Below are 24,689 nucleotides of genomic sequence, written 5' to 3'. Positions count from 1 at the left end.
TTGTTAAAATAATTATTATTTTGGAATTGTGGATTATTCTTCGTCTTGCATCATCAACAGCTATGGGATATGGACGTGCAGTGTTCGACGTTTGTACGAAATTGTAAAATTAACTAGTATTTCTAAACTTTGATTTATTCTTGGACTGACATCAACGTTACTTGTATGGAATGGTGCTTCTAGAAAGTTTTACGTTCTCGAACAGCGAGGAAATGCAGTAGAAGCCGAATAAGACGGTGGCAAAGACTCAGGTCTTGAGTTTGGTGATTGGCGTCGTGGAAAAAGAGGGGAACTGGTAAGCCATATTTCAGAAGAATATGTCCGACATTGTTCCGGCTATGTTTTGAGTCCACGATGTGTGATTCTTTATAGAATCACGTGGAAAGATCAGGTATTTATATTTTGGAAAGTTTTTGCCTCCAACGTTTTCGGATCATCGTTGGATGAAAACCAAATAAGTGTAAAGTTAGAAAACCAAGAAAAGCAGTTTACGAACTCCAACCTCGAAATCAATAACTTGTGGCATAAAACAACAGTGCGGTTTTCTCGTATATGTGTAAATATTAATATGATGTGCTAAGTGCAGTAAGATTTTCCCCAACATTTCATACATATAGGTCTGGAAAATATGATATCGTGAATTCATTCAATGGGGGGGGGAAGAAAGCTAGAATTATCTCAACGCAGAGCGATTGTCATAACAACAAGAAAATGTGTGTACCACACACACATTTTCCCCCAGTGAAAGAAATGTTAGATTCCCTAAAATCTCAAAATTATTCATTTTCGGAAACATAGTACTGCTCGAAATTAATTTGTATAATTTGGCATGTTTTCTTTGGTTTTAAAATAATTCTAAGCATTACAGAAATTTTGGAAGTAAGTCTCAGAAATCACGGCTAATGTCTAGTACAAGGGTATATGAATTTTTGCGTACCGGTAACAGGAAACTATCGCCAATAGGTCAAATCTCCGTTATTTTTACTCTGATACCCATCGAGAAAGTTTAAAATTACAGTCTTAATGAATACTAGTAGAAATGTTTCAGTATTTATTTTTTTTTTAAAAAAAAGGGTAAAAATAGAATTTCAGAGCGACACTTTAAGAAATAGCCACTAGGACTTCTGTCGTAATGTGGTAGTCAACATAAACTTTTATGAATGAAAAGGGTGCTTTCATGTATATGTGTATGACTTTTTTCTTAGGTTAAGTTAGTATAGTATAGCTAGGTTAGGATAGGGATTTTAGGTTTAAGTTATGCAGATATTTTCTCTGAGTGTTTACCTGTGCTAGTTTGTCCTAGGGGTCCGAGCTTCAAGAGAGGCTGCGAAAAGCGTAAATCCTCTATGCCGGCCGCAATTTCAATGCACAGAAGGTTTTGAGCACCAAAATGATAGAGAAAGAAAAATATAGCTAACCACAACAATATGTAGTGATGATTTAAAAGTGTGATGTATTTTTTTGTTCAATTTTCATCTGTTTTGTGTCGGTCTGATGTGAATGTTTATAAATGTTGAGAATATTAATGAATATGAATATTTCAGGAATATCTGTGGAAAATTAAAGGAAAGTAAATAATGTTTTAGGCTCTGAAGATTTAGAAAATCTTTAATGTTAGTTTCTCTTGATTTCAATTCAGATGGGTATGTCAGTACGAGCCAGTGTAAAGATTCTCTCATCAAATTTCTTGTTAAATCCACTTTCCATGAATAGTGTCAAATAAAAATTACTAGCCGTGAAAACATCTTTCTTTTCAAGTACAGAATATAAATTCTTTTGTAGTTTAAGAAGTAAAATTTGAGCTACAGTTGTTTGATATTTATGTGAAGCATGAACAAGGCAAAGAGCAGTACGCACATAATAATTTTACTGGGGAAATGAAATAGCTGTGAATCAAAGGGAAGATACTTTTCCTTAGTGTGACCGGGGTTGGAAACAACCGAGTCTGTAGAAATTTTATTATTTTAACCGTTTTAAATCTAAATCTCAGTTTGGATTTTTTTTATTCCGTTGCGCGACAAAATTCTGTTTTGGGATTGTAAGATTTTTTTTTATTTAGATAGGGCTTTTACAGACAACATTAAGATCTCCATTGTGCTCATTGCCAGCTCCACTCTTAGGTCGATGTCCTGTGTCTGTAGTTGTGGTTCACAACGTATTTCCTGATGGGACGTGGATAATAAACTGCAGACCTGGATACCGGACTGTGAGTTGACATGGAAGAAACTCTGGAATCTTTACATTTTCGGGCAAGTTTGAGTTCTATTTTCCGTAGATGATTGGCTTGGTGAGTGTGTCAGTGACTGTTGATGGCGAGCCCACACGGGCCCAGTAGGTTCGTTATCACTTGTCAGTGATACATTCAGCATAGCCTGTAGTCTCAAGGAAAGGGAACATCATACAGAAACACAACATCATTAGTTTTATTTATTTATTTTTTTATTTTATATTTTTTTAGTAAAACGTTAGTGCTCGCCAATATTCCTAATATGTGAAATTTAGCAATCTGTATTGAAATTTGTTTATTTCATTATTTTATCATTTATGTCGATATGTTTAGTTTGTTAATAAAGTTCACATTCCATATTTCAGGCTTATTTCGGGGCAATTTTCCATCTTTTTACCAAGAGGCAGTTCAATGTGTTAAAATGTCTGGGGCTACCTCCTTTCCCCTAAGAATGTGAACTAATATTCACATGTTTATATTTCCAGGTTTACTTTCGGAAAATGCTTAGCACTCTTGAGTTAGGTACTAATTTGTGCAAAACACCAGTTGGACACCAGTCAAGTCCCCTACTGAAATTGGGGGAGGCAGTGCTCCCTTACACCACCATTCCGTCTTGTTACGGCACTACGAGTTTTATGAACCCTGATGCAGGGACGAACATGTTTTCAAAGATTTTGTATCCATTCAGCACAAGCTGCTAGTATAGAACAGATACTTAGGCCCAAATGAAGATCAATAATACAGTGAGAGCAGCTAGATTCACTTCTTCCACTCTTGAATAAAATTCACAAAACATGGTTACTTCCCTTTCCAGTAATGCTACATGATTTGCTATATCTATGCGATGTGCATTGTTAAATCACTGTACAAAAGCATTTTTTTCTCGTTACAAGTGAATGTCTCAACAGATCAACGAAAGATACAAATATCTACCAAGACAAACTATATAAAATCAATAGATTTCGTTCTGAAACAATTACAGGAAAATATGGATGTTATCAATATGGTTGTTTAGCATGTGGAAAACATTTTAGATATCAATGTTCAGCTAGGAGCGCACAATGTAGGAATTGCAACAAATATAATAATTTTGCACACTATTGTCCAAAAGGTATACAAATAGGTACATAAGAAGAATCAATGAGTTACCTGATGAAGATATTCAGAAGAAAGACAAGATCTTCATCCTTACTGAATTACAGAAGAATTAGATGACAGAAGCAAATACGAATGTCGAAGATGAACGAAATTTTAGTTCAGTGTAGATTTTATGCTAAGCTCCATTCAGGTAGCCAATACAGAGAAGAAAATATGTTCACTAGTAATTAATCGAATTTAATTGGTAAAACGAAATTCAGAGGTTAAATACGAGAATATTGAACCAGAAAATCGATAACAGAGGAATCAGGTCTGTAGACACACCGACAAACAGGTAGTAGAAACGGAATACCTTAGTATGAGTCAGGGAATACCTACAAGGTCAACAATTATAAAAGGAAAAAATACAAATAATAGAAGTTCAAAACAAATATGGTAAACAGGTGAGAATAGAAAATAAAGTTACGAAAGAAAGAAACAGAAGAAAACAATACAGAAATGTAGATAGTGGAATAATAAGGATGTGTAAAACATAAAAGAGAAGGCGAAGATATAGAGGAATTAGTCCAGAAAAAAGATGTAGAGGATAAGTTTAAAGAAATGATATAAAAAGACGATGGATGGAAGTCTGAAAAGTTAAAGCAAACCGTTGAGACACAGGTGAAGAAGAGAGTCAAAAAGAAAAGGAATGCGTACAAGTTTACTTTTGGCGCACCACTAGAAACAATTGTTACTACATAATTCTTTCACTAATTTCCTTCTTATTGTCCTCTAAAAGGTTTCCCTTGGCGACATGAGAATGTCTGACTTGGCATAGATAAAATAAGGGATAGTGCAAAAACTCAAAACAACCTGTGTTAGGTGGCCATTAAAACACGAATGCTATCCACTCGGGTCAGGGAAGAATAAAGCTGGTGGGCCCGTACGCTATCGCGGGAGTGCGTCCGAAAGGAATAAATCTGTCAGCAGTCGGGGATATGTGCGCAAGCCAAGATGGAAAGGAATGGGTTTTGTCAATGGTACGAATTTCAATAGCACTTGTAATGGTTTCGTACTAGTAACGTTGCATTTGAACACATAAAATGCAAGTTTTTTACATTGTGCAAAAATATGCTGCCAGTGGAAAATAACATCTAATAGTGCCATCTTACATATACACTCACTTATTATATCCGGCGTAAATCACTTGTAATCATTTTAGACTAGGAACTCTACACTTGTAAACCTATAATACAGAGTATTACTTTGTATTTCATTCTGTCGCCTGCAGATATTTTTCTTTATAAACATGCCTATACATACAAAGAATTGAATTTTACATGTAAATAGTTCAAAGTATCGTGCGCCAAAGCAACACCTGCACATAAGAATGAGATATAGGTGAAGACGTGAGTCAAGAGGGAAAGAAGCTGCAAAAAGGAGTGAAAAGGGAGAAATTTTTGTATGATGGTTATTTGTAGCGAAAAATACATTAATGAAGTGCCATCTGACAAAGTAGAAGGAAAGAAAACGGAAAAAAAGTTTTGATATAGAACAGGTGAATATTTGTTGTTTGTAGTTGAAAGATAAAGTGTTGAATGTTTGTTGATTTCGGCCCCTATTGCCTATTATTTCGTGTGCGTGAGGGAACCCAAACGATGTTTTCGAATATCGTAGCTTTTGATATGTTAATAGTATTGAGTGAAGTCTGCAGACTTATCGCGTGGCTGCGCGGCTATATGGTCAACGGTTTCCCAATCGCGCTGGGCAATCGAGGAGAGCATTTCGTCTCTTGCACTTGGTGTGCAGAGGACTGAGCATGTCCTTCCTCGACACAAAAGACGTCAGCAGATCAGAAGCCGTGTTAAAGATAAACGGTCTCCCGGCATCCTTGCTGCAGTCCATTCGGTTCCCCAAATCTCGAAAACACGATTCGCCAGGGATGCTGCGATAAGCAACGTGACGGTTTGGAGGAATCTCCTCAACAACGTGCTCCATCTTGATCATGTTCATCTGAATCAAGAACTCCGAGAACAAGCTTTACATATCCGTCTAGAGTTTTGCCAGTGGATGAGTGACAGGAAACCCACGTTTCCACCGGGACATTCTGTGGACGGATGAAGCGACCTTCAAGAGTAATGCAGATGTCAGCATACACAACGCACACTACTGGTCCACTTTGAATCCTTTTTTTGAAGCGTCTACGTGCACTACGAACAGAGAAAAACCGGGTGGACTGATAGTAGCAATTTAACTTAAATAACAGACGTAGATCCCAGACCGCAGAATTTAACGAAAAGTGTTTCCCGTTAAAGTTGTTTCTATTTCAATAATACTTCCAAAGAAATCGAAATTGATACCAATTTTCATTTGAAATTTTGGAGTTGACCACCGTGGATGTATCCCCGCTACGCCACTTGATATAGAAGCATCACCATTGATTCTTCACGTACGATTTGGCCATTCAGCTTTTGTTGCTGTTTGAAGTATCTGCGTGCACTATGAACAGAGGAAAATGCCTGAGATGGGTGGTCTGAAGTGGCAATTCAACAAATGACATAAGTAGATTCCAAACCGTAGAATACGACGAAAAGTGTTAACCCGTAAAAGTTGTTTCTTTATCAGTAATACTTCCAAAGAAATCGTAATTGATATCAGTTTCCATTAAAAATTTTGGAGTTGATTCCTTTGATGCATTCCCGCTACGCCACTGGATATGGGAGTATCACCATTTTATTCTTCAGATACGATTTATTCATTCATTTTCTGTTTGAAATGTCTCCGTGCACTACGAACAGAAAAATGAGTTTACCGGGTGGTCTTATAGTAGTAATACAAATATAACAGACGTAGATCCGAAACCGTAGAATTTAACGAAAAGGGTTTCCCGTAAAAGTTAATTCTTTTTCAATATTACTTCTAAAAAATCGAAAATGATACCATTTTTCATTAAAAATTTTGGAGTTGACCCTCGTTGGTGTATTTTCGCTACGCCACTGGATATGGAAATATCACCATTTCATTCTTCATGTACCATTTGGTCATTCATTTTTTGTTTCCAGCGTCAACGTGCACTAGAAACTGAGAAAAATGCCTAAGACTGGTGATCTGATACACCCTCTCCCCCTCCCTACATTGCACCTTCAAACTAAAATGATAAAAGTCATCCCAGGTCCGAACTTCATCCATGTTGAAAATTTGAATGAGATCGGTTTGGTGGTTCCAAAGTTCTGAAGTTTTACTAGTATATACCCGCTTCGCTGGGTGAAATGAAAATTTAAATGGACAATTCCGTATCTCATGTGTTTTGTACCCGTAAAATATGCTGTTTTCGTTTTTAATGGCATCGAATTAAACGGCATCGGAAAGATCATTGATCACCTCGGCGATCCCGAATACCATGTATCCGACGCTAATATTAATCATTTTCGATCATTTTACTATCTCCCAAGCTACGGGGCTGAGTTTGGTTTCAAACGGGATCGTCTCAGCGACACTAAAAACTATGGATCAGACACTAATGTCGGATAATTTTGAACATTTTTATATATATCTCCCCCTCCTCTTCTTTCATGTTGTGCGCCACGGCATTGGAGGAGTCACCGGTCATCTCAGTGACCCCGAAAACTATGGATTCGACACTAATATGGGTTATTTTTTATTCCCCTCTCCCCCTCTTCCAAGACGCGCGGCTGAATTTGGAATTAACACCATAAGAATTGTCATTGTTCATCTCGGCGATCCCAAAGACTATTTACTCAACACTAATTTCGAATCATTATATCCCCCTCCCCCATGTTGCGGCCCATGTCATCGGAAGTGTCACCGTTCATCTCAGCGACCCCATAAATGTGGATTCAGCACTAATATCGGTCATTTTCGACCATTATTAAACCTTTTACTTCCCCTCAACCAAGTTGAAGGTTTGAATCTGAATTTAAACGGAATCGAAAGTATCACTGTTCATCTAAGCGACCCAGAAAACTATAAATTCTACTGATAGTGGACATATTCGACCATTTTAATATATCTCTTTCTCCACCTCCTTCAACTTGTGGAGCTGATTTTGGATTTAAACCGGATCGGAAATGTCACTGTTCATCTTAATGATCCCGAAAACTATGGATTAGACACTAATATTGGTCATTTTCAATCATTATTATATACAGCTCCTCCTCTCCCTCAACCGTGCTGCGGCACACGGCATCAAAATTGTCACTGTTAATCTCAGCAAATCCTAAGACTATGGATTCGACATTAATATTAGCCATTTCTGATCATTTTTAATGTTTATTCCCCTCCCCTACATTGCAACTTCCCCCTCCACAACTATCAGGGTTGAACTTGAATTGTTGCAGCATTAGAAGTGTCACTGTTTCTCTCATCGACCCCGAAAACTATGGATTCAACACTAATATTGGTCATTTTGATCATTTTTAAATTTCTCCTCTTTCCCCCTCCCCTACGTTGCATCGTCAAAGTGAGTAGCCTAAAGTAATCCCTGACCGAAAACTCATGTATGTTGAAAATTTGATTGAGATCGGTCGGACTGTTCAAGAGTGATAAAGTCACAAAGGCAGTCATTTTTATTTTTTTTACATATATCTGCCCCTCCCCCTCCCCTATGGTGGCTCGTCATAGGGAAACGATAAAAAAACACCCAAGGTCCGACCCTCACACATGTTGAAAATTTAATCGAGATTGGTTGGGTGGTTCAAACGTTATTAGTTTTATTAGTTTTTAATCATGTCCCCCTCCCCACCTTTTCCCTAGGATCTACCGTTAAGCTGAAATTACAAAAATATTTCCAGATCCGAATCTCATGTATGTTGAAAATTTGAATGAGATCGGTCGGATAGTTCAAGATTTATTAAGTTACAAAAATAGTCACTTTCAGTCTTATATAAATTGATTTTTATATACCTCCCCCTCCTTCTCCTCCTATACGTTGCTCAGTCAATTTTAAATCATAGAAACGATCCCAGGCCTAAACCTCATCTATGTTGAAAATTTGATCAAGATCGGTTAAGTGGTTCGGGAGTTATTAAGTTTTATTTATTTTTTATACCCATTCCCGCTCCCCCTCACTTTTACCATCCAAGTGAATAGCCTAAAACCAGCCCGGCCTTGAACCTCATCCATGTTACAAATTTGATCGAGATCGATCAGGCGGTTCAGCAGATTTAAAGTCACAAACATAGTGATTTTCAATTTTATGTATAATGATTTATTTTTATATTCACACCTCTCCCTCGCCATAGACATAGGGTTATTTTTACGTAATATTCATATCCAAGTTCTTACTGTGAATAATTCCTTGCTATAGCTGCTAATTTTCTTTAACGTTTCAACAAATACTTGATTGGCAACAATGGTGAACGCAGCTGCAGGGACAGTGGCGTATTTAGGGGGAGGGATTCCGGGCTTAAGCCCCCCCCCCGAAATCTTACTTACTATATTAAAGTATATGAAATATCTTGCAGAATTGTCACATTTTTAGGCAAAGCCTCCCCGAAAGTTAGCAAAGCCCCCTCCGAAACAAAATCGTAAATACGCCACTGTGCAGGGAGTTTCAATTGCTCTAGTTCCTGCTTGAAACACACACGTAGATGGCACTGCGTCGGAACACACACCAATCGAGAAACGATATTTTTCAATCTGAACACACACTTTACACATACAACCGGTTGTATCCGTATAAACGAGCGGAGTCAAAACAACTCGTGGGGAGACCCCTATAAGGGTTCTGAACGCGTTAAAAGTAAAAAACATTTCGAGCAGCCACTAAAAAGTGCTCGCTTTGCCAAAATTGCTCACAGTGCTGCTGTGTAGACCGATCGACCTACAAAGATTGTCGGGTTCATCAACGCGCACACACACACACACACACACACACACAATGATGACTTATATGTTATCAAAGACGAGAATCCACATTAAAATTTCGAATTATTATTATTTGTTTTGTGGCGGTCATATTCAAATTATATATAGGGTGTTAATGAACTATACCGACAAACTTTAAGGGCTGATTCCTCACATCAAAATGGGAGAAAAGGTTCATATGGACCTATCTCGAAAAGTGCATAGCTTCAGAGCTAGGACTGTCTAAATCGCAAAAATGCCAAATTTCGAGAGGCCCTATTTCCAATTTGAGAGACTGTAGATGGTGGTCCTTCTGAGCGTAAAACAAGTCACGTATACGCAATCTATAAATGCATATTTCATTAATTTTGAATGGGTGTACAGATTATTCCCTGCAGGGTGAAATTCCCAGACATGCCACCAACCTAATTTTGAGATATGCACTGACCTTATGATTGGTCCAAAGCAGGCAAACGATAAGCTTTGATAGAAGTGAATACGGAATCATCTGGCGCGATGTCGGAAGTGTTAAGGATCGTCAGCAGCATGGTCTCTCGTATTCGGGAAAATGCATGGTGCGATGGTTTCTTTCACGCCTATAAGTGAAGAAAACATGAAATATACCGTGACGAAATACATATCATCACACGTTATTCCAAATACAAAGAAACATGGAGCTGCCGGTTCCTAACACTTCCGCCTTCTCTCTGAAGCATTGGGTATCCATTGTTGTCAAGGCTTATCTCCTGCCTACTTTGGACCCTCCTTAAAACCAGGGTATATCTGAAAACTTATTGAGAACATATCTGAGAATTACACCATGTAGGGAATACCCTCTACACCTATTGACAATTGATAAAATATGCACTTTTGGATTGTGTATGCATGGCTTTCTTTACGCTGATGAGAACCACAATCCACAGTTTCTGGAATTTGAAATAGGACCTATTGAAATTTAGCTTTTTCGCGATTTTGGACAGCCCTAGCTCTGAAACTGTGCACTTTTCGTCATAGTTCCATAGGGACTTTGGTCTTATTTTGATGTGAGGAATCACCTCTTATAGTCGGTATAGTTCATTAACACCCTATATATATATATATATATATATATATATATATATATATATATATACAACCCTACCTTAGTATACTTTACAATTTATGAATTTAATAACATCTTAAGTATGCTTACGTAACTTTTTTACAAGCATTTGGGGAACAAATGAATGTTGTTGAACTACATTTAAAATTGATTTATCATTGAAATGTTACCGAGAAAGCAAACGTGCGGAACTATAGACAAATGTGTAAGTTTTGTACTTGTAAATCAAAATTATAAAATAGTAATAAATAGAGTCAATTGTCAAGGCATGTAAGAAGGGTTTAAGGCGGGCAACACTCACCGGATGTTAGTAAATTCGGTCCTCGGCAGACTTAACGGAATTTCATGCATATTTTGAAGCTTCCTGGTGCGTATATGGTTTGCAAACGAATCTTCGGCAATGGATACCGGAGTTCGATTCTCGATAGGAATATGTGAAATTCAGTTTATGTTAAACTGTTGGTCTGCGTTATAATGCTGAAAATGAATGGTCCAGTTAATTACTTATTTGCTGTAGAAACGATCGAAATTGAATGCATAGTTGTTTCAATGCATCATGAAAATATTATGTTTAGAAGTAAATAAATAAATATATGACAAACAAAGCTAGTTAACTTTTCACTATTACTTAGTTTTTGTATCAATTTCAGATTGCACTCTAAAGTATGCATGCTAATGTGTGTGTAACAAAGATTTTTTACTGGATCGATTGAAAATGTAGCATGGTGGCTGTGATAGAGCGCTCATTTCTGGTACAAAAGATCCCTGGTTTGACCCACTCCCACGCTAGTTTATGTTGGACAGTATAGTGTCTGTGGGTTTTTGCCATGTTCTTCCGTTTCGTCCCACATTTTCATTCCACAAGTTATTTCGTAATTTTATTAATTCATGCGTTTCCTTTGGCCTCAAAGGCAGGAACATGGAACAAGACTCCAGGGGAGTAGCATGGAACGTACAAGTAGAAATTTCATTTCATTTATGGAATCGATTGAGGAAATTCAATTAAAGAAATAGGTTTAGTAGGATTCGTAATATCAATTGTTTTTCACTTCTTGAATAAATTGAATGCGTTGTGCTAAATAAAGTGTGTAAAGTTAAGTTAAATAATTCTGTATAATTTAATATATGATTATACCATAGTATATTTTTCCTGCAATGTTTGTATCTAATGTCAAAATTTAAAGAATGCCTTCGAATTGAAACATCACTTAAGGCTCCAAAGACATGATTTTGCAACGCACGGGTGTGTATATATATGTATATACAGTGGACTCTTTTTAATTCGAAGTCCAAGGGGACACGAAAAAATTTCGAATTATCCAAAATTCGAATTATCCAACAACATTCATTTTCTCATATATTACAACAAACAAACCAAAGTACTGTGCATCAAAAACATATTCATATGGTGTAGACTTTACCTTTAAAGCAGCTTATTATTTGCGTGATCGAATACCGTAAACTAACAAACGACATTGACTCCACATAATTCAAACTACGTGTACAATGGAAAGTATATTTACGTATAACACTACAACATACATTGAATATCCCAAACAATTAAACACCAGTAACAATTTGAATATTCTGTTCTCACTTTTAAGAGGTCGTAAACCAAATTTGCTTAAATTTGATTGTTTTTGTACGGTCAATAAATCTTGAACTTCATGCATTGCGTGGAATACGATATTAATAACATTTGGTTGACTTTACCAATAATTCATCTTAAATTTTCAACCACTTCTGAAACAAGATGAGATTGGCACACGTTCTATCTTTACTTCTTCCTCAACTCACCTTCATCTTTATCATTACATAGATTTTCTATTTATCATTTGTATTTCTCTTCCCCATGACTGCATCTGGATAACTGAAAACAGGTTAAATCTGTATTTCTCTTTTTACATCTGTCCAACATTAAAATATTTCAACTATTTACTTCGAATTATCCAAAACATAGGTTCAAAAGTTCGATTTATCCACGATTTTTTTACTATTGTTTTCAATACAGTTTTCAAGGGGAATGGACTTCTGTTCCAATTATCCAATATTTCGAATTATCCAAGTTCGAATTAACGAGACTCCACTGTATTCAGTTTCACCTCCATTACCGATGTTATTTTCCTGTTGTAGAACTCTAGAATCACCATTAGTATAAACTCTGTTTCACACTTGTGGTAGACAAACACCGTGCTCATGGGTTTTCTCGGGGTTCTCCCGTTTCCTCCCACTTTCTTCATCCCACCATTTCATTCATTTCTCATAATCACCGTCTCATAATCACCTAACCGGCATAACCGTGGGACGTAAAACTCAAAGATTTCATGTTTTCTGTTTCACACTTTTTTTTGACTCCACAGTTTTTATTCAGAATGTATGTAGTTTATGTGCGAGTTTTTCTCTTCTCGGAATCAATTAAACTAATTTGTCCTTTACACTTTATTCAAGAAAACTCTTTAAGCTTAGTGTGTGTATAACAATCCTAGTTGAAATAATTCTTTATGAATTTGACAATTATCAGAACTCAACTGACATGACATGTAACATGACAATGACATGTGAAGAATATGTTATGTGTAAAAATAAATAAATAAAAATTCTGTAACATAATTTGTATTGTTCTTTTGATTGGCGATTATGTTATCCCATCCCTTTGTATAAATTCCCTTTGTATCTATCTATCTATATATATCTAAGTTCCCTTTGTATAAATTAAGTTTAGAAACTTCAGTTAAAATAATAATAATAATAATAATAATAATAATAATAATAATAAAACTATTATTTAACGTGCTGAGAACAACTAATGTGCAGCAAAAATACAGCACTTTGTCATATTCTAGAACATTATCTTAGCATTGTAATATAGTAAAAGAGATAAATAATGATTAACTTCTTTAACATGAATTGATAATAAGATAAAAAAAACTCGGACAGTGTACTTTATCAATTCCTAAAACACTTAGACGCCAAAAATTAAAATAAAGATAAAAACGACTACCAAGTTATATTATAATATGTTCCCTATCATGTGGTTTTTACTCTTGTACCGTATATCGGAACTTTAAAATCCATATTTTTTAAAACATAGTTCGAGTTACATAATACTAATACTAATATTAATACTAATAATATTGAAAATCGTTCTTTTTCATGTTATTGGAACAGGAAGTAAAACAACCATTCGTTGTATTTTATACTCTGTTTTCTGTAGATATCTTGACAAGTTACCAAAATTTATTTAAGCATTTGTAAGCTGTTTACTGTAGTTTTTAAATTCTGATTCTTAGAAAAATGCTACAGAAGTTAATCTTCCTGTTTGCGATTTGCATTTGGCACTTAAATTATACATTTTGTAATATAAAGTGGAAATTATAGAATTATATATTTTTCTGTTTTCTTTTTTGGTAAATCGTTCTTATTGTATCTCATAAGAACTTTTTTAGATTAGGCATTCTGTATTACGAAAAATAACGTGCTCTTATTATTTGCCAGATGTTCCCGAGCCCAGTAAAAAATATATTCAAGTTCTGAGAAATTCCTTTGGCCACGATTCGTTCCGCCCAATGCAGTGGAAAATCATTCATTCCATTATCGAGGTAAGTAAGATTTGTGTAGTGCTTTTTCTAATATAAAGAAAGTAATTTTAACCACAAAACATTATTTTCACTTACGTAAACTTTTTATTCCTGAAAATGTCTTATACTTGGGCTTAAGTTTTAGACATCTCCTTTTGGCAGCCTTGTTCGTGGAGGATAAAATGAGGGGAAAACTAAGAATATGAAGGAGATAAAAACAAAAACAGACTCCAGAATAGAGAAGTGCAAAGAACACCTTGTCGATGGCTTCCGGTCACGTGTCAAATAATGTGTATTGATGTAGTTCCACCATTTCATTTTTGGTTGGTAGCTATTGACAGGGTGTTTTTACACAGTGCTCTACTTTGATGAGTTCTTTTTTTTAATTTTATAAAAAAATATTTCCATTTTTTTCCGCTTTTTTTTCCTTTTAAATCATTCGTGATCAAGGCTCCAGGAGAGGCCCGAAAGCTTGTTACGACACTCTGAAAAGGCGTTCCGAAAATGGAGTGATTCATTTGCATGTATGTAATTTATATTGATTTGCTACTTAGGATAGATTGTCAAAGATTAGAATCTTGACTCCAGAAGTAAGATTTCTGGTTCTCAAAACATTAGGATTATTGAAACCATCCGGAATTGCATTCGGTAATCTCGAAATCGACTCCCAGTTTCGCTGTAGCTCATACCAAGAGTATTAAATTTTAAAAATTATTTTATTCATTTATTTTAATACGTTTACAATACAGAGTTGTTACACGTCAGACTATACAAAATGCAAAGATGAACGATAGAAAGAAATACATGAGTTCGGAGTTTACTTCACAGAAAATTAAGATCTAACAAAATCGCAGGTTCAAAAAAGAATGTATACGTAAATATTTTGTATATAATATAAAAACAATCAGTTTATATCTTTTATTGATTTGCAATTTAAATTAATTTTTGACTCTGAACTAACTTAGACCAAATTCGATTTTCTGTACTTTGTAGTCTTTTAAAATTAACAACCTATTTTAATAATGTTTATAACTCTGCATAGTTATTTCACTTGTGCAGTTGTTTATTTTTTTGCCCTTCTGGAATGATTCTTTGAGGGTATTCAAAACAAAGTCAAACTTGATAATAATAATAATAATAATAATAATAATAATAATAATAATAATAATAATAATAATTGGAGTATATCATAAATGGGATGAATAGAGTACATCGTAGGGATTAATTTTGTTCTAAAATTGTTCAAAATCACTACATTTTTTTTTATAAATACTTCATGGCATGGTTTATTGTTCAATAGGTTCGAGAAAAGTTAGTGTAGTGACTGTTTTTTGTTTCATTGATTCGTGCTTCTTAGTGTGCCTTATCGCGAATTCAGTTCCTATTGAGGGCACAGTAAAATAGAAAATGATTTCGATTCTGTTTTCCATTTTTTTTTCAATTACCCTCACGAATGGAATCAGGAATTATATTTCATTAATTTAAATGGAAACTAATTTTTTTTTTACACGAGGCATAAAATAGGTACCTTGAAATTGTGTTTCTGTAGTGAACTTTAGCTATCACACAGTTTATATTTAGTCTCATTTTTGATAACTTAATAATGCCGTTTGATATTAACTTTGCTTAACTTAGACCAAATTCGATTTTCTGTACTTTGTAGTCTTTTAAAATTAACAACCTATTTTAATAATGTTTATAACTCTGCATAGTTATTTCACTTGTGCAGTTGTTTATTTTTTTGCCCTTCTGGAATGATTCTTTGAGGGTATTCAAAACAAAGTATTTTACAAGAGACAAAAAAATTCAGCGTGTTAAACTGGGTCAAGGAGCGAACCGATCTTAAGCATACCGTGGTGTTGCTTTAATCCAGAGTTTCTCAACCTGAAGGTCGCGACCCCTCATGGTGTCACGAAGATAAGCTTGGGTCCGATTAATGCTGATACCTTTGGTCCAATTCATTAAGTTTACATCCCCTTCCTTTTCTATTCACCAGGCCTCTTTCCAGGTGGATAGAAAAGGAAGGGGATGTAAACTTAATGAATTGGACCAAAGGTATCAGCATTAATAAAGAATGGAGAAATATTATTGATAAATACAGAAAAATGTATATGAATTAATGTATTCAATGGTTGCTTGCTCCTTGTTGTTTCTTTCTGGTAGAATGTTATGTTGTCCCATTGGTCAGTTCAGATAGATTTCCACTCTTCTGATTGGCTGTTTGAACGGGCCAATGAGAGAGCAGATAGGGAGATGAATTGTGTATATATACTTAAGTAATTTTTTTTGTATCACTCAGTGTACGTCTGATGAGGATCTTGGCTAGAAGATTAAAACGTCACGTGTAAATGTGTTTTTATATTAAATAAATGCAGTCTTGTTCAGCAGTGTGTTTATTTTTCTGATTTTATTCGCAAGACGTTGACTATGATTGTGTGTCAGATCAAAATAGTGCAAGAGGAAATTCTGAGAACTGAGATGGATTGCACGTTAGTTACCCAGATCTACTGAGGAAGATGTCAGAGAACACTGAAACGGTACAGTCTATAGTACACTAATATTAGACGGGATAAATAAGAGTGCATTCACGATTATTATAAACATGCGTCTATTAATATCTTAAGTCTGTTAATATATATTAATATCTATTAATAGTTAAGACTTAAAATTTACTAACTTTATCTCACTTTCTTTTTGTACCAAATTACACTATCGTGTTATATCATGCTTATTTAATTGTTTATTAGCTTTTATGTATAAGGAAAGTATATATATTTTTGATTATTTAATTTAATTTCCTGGTTGACAGGTTGCAAACATTAAAGCATGCTTCTTGGGCACAGCCCAGACGAAACAAGGAGAAGTGATTGCCGATATTTTTCGGGGGAAATACAGAATCGTTTATCTTACCCCTAAGTTCTGTGATATTGACTACAATCAAAACTTATTGAAAGATATTAAAGAAAAAGTTGGTGTGTGTCTTGTAGCAATTGACGAAGCTCACTGTGTAAGCCAATGGGGTCATGATTTCAGGAATTCGTACAGGTAAGGTTTAATCGTTGGAAAAATAATTTACTTAAAATATATCAGAGAAAAAATTCGGGTTCTATAATACAGGGAGTTAAAATGTGCTAACAACTTGTAATATTTCTCAAAGTAGTTATTAGTTTAAATATATTTTATAATTTTCGTTTTTATTCAATATGTAAAATTATATAATAATAATAATAATAATAATAATAAACTTTATTTTACGTGCTGAGAACAGCTAAAATACAGCACTTTGTCTTGTTCCACATTATATTAGAATTATAATATAGTATAAGCGATAAATTATGAGTACCACATCAACATAAATTATTAATAACAAAAACACTGACAGTGTAGTGTATGTCAATTACTAAAAACAAAGAAATGTCAAAAATTAAAAGTAAAAATAAAAATTCCTAATTTACATTAAAAATTCTAAGTCATACTTTAGGTTATGAATTCATTATAACTTGTTAAAATCTTAGAGATTAAAATATGTTTTCTATTATGTGATTGCACTAAAATTTTTGCCCTTGTACCATACGTTGGAACTTTAAAATTTACATTTTTTAAAATAGTCCGAGGTACATCGGTTGCCAAGTATATTTTGTACAAATACAGAGTCTATCAATTTTCTCCTGTCAGCCGATCGTTCCAATTTAAAGTATGTTATCCGATATTCGTACGTGCTAGAGTAATAGTCTAGTCCTAACTTAAAACAAAGTATTCTAATAAAACACTTTTGAACCATTTCGAGTTTATTCACGAGAGTATTTGTTAGGCTGTTCCAAGTCACCGATGCATATTCAAGTTTTGACCTTACTAGTAGTATATACAAGAGTACGTATGTATCTGAGTGACAAAATGCAGGCCATTGATGAAACAGGTAACCATTATTTTTCTAGCTTCATTACATGTATTTTGTATATGATCACCAAAGCGTAATGACCTGTCAAATGTTACACCTAAATCCTTCATTGAGTCAAGTTGAATAATAATAATAATAATAATAATAATAATAATAATAATAATAATAATAATAATAATAATAATAATAATAATAATAATAATAATAATAATAATAAGAGCTGAATAACTACAATAAAACTTCGTTATTGTAAAATAACTTAAAAGCTATAAAGCTTTTTCATCGAGATTTGATAATGTTGCTAGTTTCAAGGCGACTGTATAACAATTGAGGCTGAATGTCCATGACTGTAAAATGCTTGACGGGAGGGGAAAAAAAGTGCAGGCAGAATACAACGAAGCGAAACTGTCGAATATGTGTTTTCAAGATATATCTTATTGTTGAAAACTGTCGGCAAGATGTATGTCATTTATTTATTTATTTATTTTAAAACCCAGAAACACATTTCTTACCAACTAGTAGTAGTTTAAATTGTTCATTGCTAGACTATTATGTTAATAAGTTCGTACCTATTTCTTATATTGGAAATTTTATCCAACAGGATGAAACGTACGCGAATTATTATGAATGTGTTTTTAATGTCTTAGGTGGGTGTGTAAAGTGAAGTAACTACAAAAATTGATTTTGAGTTAAACAGTATTTAATGTGCTGGTCTCCGTATAATCATATAGTTACCGCGAGATACAAAGTCAAGTTCCTTCGCAGGCAGTGATGATATAAGATATTACTCGATACACACCGATGCGGAGAAATACGGGCTTTTTTCATAGCTAAATAACTCACTTTTCACAATTTTTAGGACATCTCTCTTAACACACACAGCCGATATTTCTTTTAAAAGTTAAGGAAAACGAACCAAGAGGCGATAATTAGTTTGGTAATGTACAAAATTATGAATATAGTAAGGTTCATTGATTTTAGTCAAGTTTAATTATAGAGGGTATTAATGAACTAGACCGACAAACTATAACAGGTGATTCCTCACATCAAAATAAGAAAAAAATATTCATGTGGACATGTAGGAAAAAGGGCATCGTTTTGGAGCTAGGGCTGTTCAAAGTTTCGAAAAAAATACATCGCAACACGCTTTATTCCGAACGTAAGGAACCGTGCAGCTGGCGTTCCCTAACACTTCCGACGTCCCAGCAGCTCATTCTGGGCTCACTGCTCTCAAGGCTTACTTTATGCTTATTTTGAACCTACCACTAAATTTGAGAATATCTGGAAATTTATATGTCCTGTGGCATTGGCGTCAGCAGCATATACACTTTGGGGGAGGACAGGTTAACCGATAGACTGGGGTGTTCCATACCCCAGAAAAGCGTGGTGTCTAGGGGTCCTTCCCCTGAAATAAACAAAGAATGTCTTCGTACATTGTGTTTTAAAGGATTTTTGACTTGAAAAGCAAGCATAAACTTAAAAATTTTTGTGTTTTATTTTTAGCTTTGAAAGTCTAGTTTCTGGAAAATGTGGCACTAAAAAAAACGCGCACAATGTTTACAGTTTGTTTATTTAAAGAGTAAAATTCAAGCTTGTTTTACAGTTTTAGTTAAATGATACGAAGCGTAGTCATAAACAAAATAATGATAAAAGGTAGTGTGAAGTGAATACTCAGAAACGATAGTGTTTAGAAAATAGGTTTTAGGCCTACAAGTCTACAACTAATGTAAACGAGGCTCAACAATGTATAGTTAAAAAATCAGCTGAAAATTGTTTTTTTAAGCTAAACTAAACTCACTTTGCTGCTCGCAATTTAAACAAAAACAGTTTGTTACTTCACAGTTTACTCCACCTTCAGCTTCATAGGACCGAAAACTGAGTGCCTTTTTGCACAATTGGAAACAAACTTTTGTGCTACTTTTTTCGTATCCACTTTGTCTAACATTGTATTGTGAACGTCGCACAGTAAAATAAAATTACTGAAAATAAAATGAAAATGAAATCTTCCAGTTTATTTAGTTATTATTATTATTATTATTATTATTATTATTATTATTATTATTATTATTATTATTATTATTATTATTTTGTTTATAGATAGTAAAAATTTCCATGATATAACACAGAAATATTATTGTTTAGATATGATAGAGGAAAATTTTATCACTTCCTCAATATTAGGCCTTCCCCTTCTGATCTAGTGACTAAGGCTCATACACTTCGTACACATGGTCCCGGATGAGATTTCCTGTGAGAGGCCATTGAAATGTGAAGGTATTGTGGTGGTTTGGAATCCGTCTTAAACATCAGGTCTATTTTTCATTTTGCCTCGGTGTTGAAAAGGGACACTAAACTTTGATAAACGAAGAAACAAAACATTCTCAGTATTTTCAATGTAATTCATTGTATTTGGGATAATATCAACCATGTTTATTTACTACTATACAACCAGATCTGTGATTGGAGCTGAGCAACAAGATTGCGCCTTTACAGACAGTTACATAGAGGCTTGTATCCAATTTTTATCACAAGTATAGATCCTTCTTGTACCAAAAATGTAACTGCACAAATTTTAGATAGTAAATTAGATAAGGTTTGGCTTAACCCACAGCAAAGAAGTTGGCACCATATCAGAAGACACCATCTTCAATGTAATACATGAAAAACAATTTCTGTGGAGGATAGAATATGCCCTTCTTTCACTATGCCCTTCAGTTAAAATATTTTTTTCGCTGCATAGCGTAGTCGTTAATGCTTTCGCCCAGGTCTGATTTCCGGTGGGACACTCGATCAGAAAGGTCACTGCTTTTTCAGACCAGTCATCATGAGTGAGGTTTTTTGTGAAGTTTCCTCATTCACATCAGGCAAATACTGAAATGTTACCTAACATACAGGTTCTAGGCTGTTTCCTTCCCCCTTCTCCGGATAATATGCTTGCCAAAAGACGTCGCTCCTCATACGTAATAGGCTTAAGATCATATATGCCAGTAATGCCCAAAAATATGTATAAATAAATAAAATATGTTTTTTATTACAATGATTGGCATAAATTTAATTTCTTGGATTATTTTAATATTTAGTCATTAAAGTAGAGACTATAGTTATATAATCATTTATTTATTTTTGTCTAAATTAAATTGCTGTATTTGTTTCAGGCGTTTGGGCCAGTTAAACAATATTATGCCTGATGTACCTTTTTTAGCCGTGACGGCTACAGCTACGCCGGAAGTCCGAAGAGATATATGCACTTCTCTCAAATTAAGGTATTTATCCTATTACGTTTTAAGAGAAGTTTCTCTACATTTCATCAGGCAAATAATTGCTGTGGAACTATTAACCACAAACTTGCTTCTGAAGAAATTTTATCTCAGATTGAATTGTTAGTTGTTTCCAGTGTAAAATGGCTCATAATATATCTTGAACTTCGTAAATAAGTATACGGGGTGATTTCATAATATATAAAACAAAGTACGGTCATTATTCTTATTCTCTACCCATCATCTAAGCAAGCGATATAGTAATATATGGACATCCAAGTATGTTATTGTTTCTATGTATTTTCCCGTTTATTTTGAGGTTTACAGAAAGTGTCCTACAGATTTGCATGTGCCCAACATAACATTCTTCTGTATGTTCTTCATGATTTTTTCTTCAATTCCATTGTTGCTGTAATATTTGCGTAACGTATCCTCTACTTTCATGTTACTCATTCAGTAATGGCCTAATAATAAAATTACATTCACGTACAACACTTTACGTAACATAATAGCAATTCCTCATCTCGGTCCTTTGACATAGTTTTATTCGTCAATTCCAAATTACACTAATTAATATACAGTTATTTTAAACTGCAGTAAATGCTCTTAAACACAGTAATTTCAGTAACTAAGAGCACAATAGACTTCAATACAAACCACATGTTTAACGTACAAAGAACAACCCGAATATTAAATAATTTCACAGATTAATTTAACATTTCGTTTCAGTCCTAAAAATAAGCACTTCCAGTCAAACCATACAAAATACTATATAATTCCCAATAGTTTCAATAGCCTTTTTCAACGTCTTGTGCACCACTGGTATTCGATGTTATTATTGATACTATTTTCATATTTTTGGTGTTCCATTATTGATTATTATTGCGCATCCATTGTGATACGTTGTATTGTTTCTAGATATATTTTACATCTGCACTCATCATCTTGTGATGTTTTTCAGGATTTTTGTATTTATTACCTGGTCTTGTGTTCCTTGCATGTCAAGCTTACAGTATCTGGATATAAGTTTTCTATATTTATCTATGTATACATGTCGTATCTCTATATTGTAATATCCTATGTAATGATGTAAACAAACAATTCCACACATCAGTGTTTACAAACACCACCACGTGGTTTGGCAAGAGGATCTTCCACCAGATGGATCTACAGTCACATGCAGACGACGACTTCTGGCCCCTCCCACGGAGCAGAAGACGACATCGGAGCAGCAGCGCCACCGCCACCCAAAGGACCCTATAAATTGGATGGACAAAGGCAATTCAGTACAGGGCTGCCAACCATACGATAATTTATCGTGATATACGATAATTTAAGCCTTAATACGATATACGATAACGCCCTTGCGATAATAGGTGAATATACGATAATGTTAGAACGTACACTTTTTAGCAGTTTTTGAATGTGCAAATTAATTGTAGGTGTGCAATAAAGAATTATAAAACACACATTTTTAACAGTGATTCTCGCCAAAATAAATCAATAACGATTTGACAATTGGTAACCCTGCATCCTTGCATCCATCACATTTATGTGGAGGTGGCAATATTGTTTGTTCATGATAGATGGCTCTATTATTCGCTCACGTGAATGTGAGCTCCTTTGTTTGGATGTGAAAAACAAAGAAGTTAGAATCGTTCTGTGGCAAGTGAAATTACGTATCGCGTAATTACTTGGCGTAATTAAGTATTGCCTGAACACGTAAAAGCTATGGAAAGTGATCCTGAAGGGCCGTCTACTCCACTAAACAAACTAAAGGTACATTGTGAGTTGAAATTTAAACATTTATAGCAAAAATTCAGGAAAGAGTTGTTAAGTGTTTCTGTGTTCAAAGACTGGTTAGAGCCTGTTAGTGATAATGTGTATAATAATCATCATAGGTAGTCTGCCCTTACTGGTAGGTCACTTGCAGCAGCTAAGAAGCTTCCATGCTCCACGGTCCTCCGCTAACCTCTTCGTCTTCACGTATAATCTTTCTGTTTTTATATCATCCATTATTTGTAGCCTCCTTCGCTCTCTGCGTCTCTTTCCCGCCACCATACCCTCTATAGCGTCCCTCATGATACAATTTCTTCTCAGGCAACGTCCCAACCAGTTCTCTTCCTCTTCTCAACAATATCTAGAAGTGTTCTTTTCTCCCCCCACCATTTCTAACACCCTCTTATTCGTTTTCCTCTCGACGCAAGTAATTCTTTCCATTCTTCTCCACGCCCACATTTCGAATGCTTCCAGTCGTTTTTCATCACTTCTACGTAATGTCCACGTTTAAGCCCCATACAGTACAACACTCCACACAAAGCATTTTATGAGTCTTTTTCTCAACTCTCTATTCAAGGTTCCACAAAACAGACCTAAAGACCTTCCTCCTAAAGGCTTCTTTCGCCATTCCTATCTTTGCTTTTATTTCACGTTCGCACTTCATGTCATTACTAAGAATACTACCCACATATAGAAAACTATTCACTTGTTCTATTATCCCCCTTCCACTTTTATATTTGACACAGACCTCTTCGTTCCAATCACCATGGTTTTTGTCTTTCTAACATTTATTTTCATACCATATTCCTCAGATTTTCTGACATTTTATTGATTTCTTTTTCAGATTCTGCAACAAGCGCCACATCGTTTGCAAATCTTATGCATCTAATCATTCTACCTCCTACCGAAATGCCGTCATCATCATGTAAACTCTTTTTCACTATCTCTTCTAGATAGACATTAAATAGTGTTGGCGAGAGGCAGCATCCTTGTCGAAATCCCCTTCCAATTGCACTCTCTTCCGTCAGTTCTTCCCCTATCCTAACACTTAGTCGTTGGTTCATGTATAAGTTTCTACGAGTCTTCGATCTTTCCATTCCAACCCTATCTTCTTTAGAACTCCCAACAACAATTCCCAATTCACGCGGTCAAAATCCTTTTCTAGATCGATAAATACACCTCTTTCCCTTTTTCTATAAATCTTTCACCGATCGCCCTTAATAATCCAATAGCATCTCTTGTGCCCTTACCTCTTCTGAACCCGAACTGCTCCTCCACAACTTCTTCATTTGTTCTTCCATATAACTTTCTGTTCAGTATTCGATTTATAAAGCCCAGTGTAAAGTTTGTAGAACCGAATTTACTGCTGAGTTGACTGTAGTGAAAAAACTTGCTAAAGGAAAAAACAAAAAAACATTCAAGTGCAGTGAAACGTGTAGGGTTTTGCCCAAAAGAAACTAGATTTTTCATCATCCACGTCTACTTCTCACACCTTGATACACAAGGTAAGCGAGCTGAAATAATGCTATGTGGTTTTGTAGCCGAACACAATATCTCTATGAAGACGGCTGATTATTTAACAGATGTAATTAAAAGTGCATCCCTGATTCTAAAATTGCTAAGAAGGTTCAATTAGGTAGAACTAAGGCAACGGGTGTGATAAAAAAAAAAATGTCAGTAGTAAATGGCATTTGAAAGAATTGAATGATATCTTACAGAAACAAAAATTCAGTCGATGAGTCTGTAGATATTTCGACTACAAAAAATGTGTGTTTGTGTGAGATATTTCGATGAAAATAGTGCAAAAATACAAACAAAATATTGCACAATTAATAGACGATCAGTGGAGAGCACTATCTTACGCTTTGTTTCCAGAAAATCTGCGTTCTAAGGAAGTAGACAAATT

Source organism: Thermobia domestica, chromosome 15, assembly GCF_964235325.1.
Source record: "Thermobia domestica chromosome 15, izTheDome1.hap1.1, whole genome shotgun sequence".
Taxonomy (NCBI): Eukaryota; Metazoa; Arthropoda; class Insecta; order Zygentoma; family Lepismatidae; genus Thermobia; species Thermobia domestica.
The sequence above is the reverse complement of the archived record's forward strand: the minus strand, read 5'-3'. Positions refer to the sequence as shown.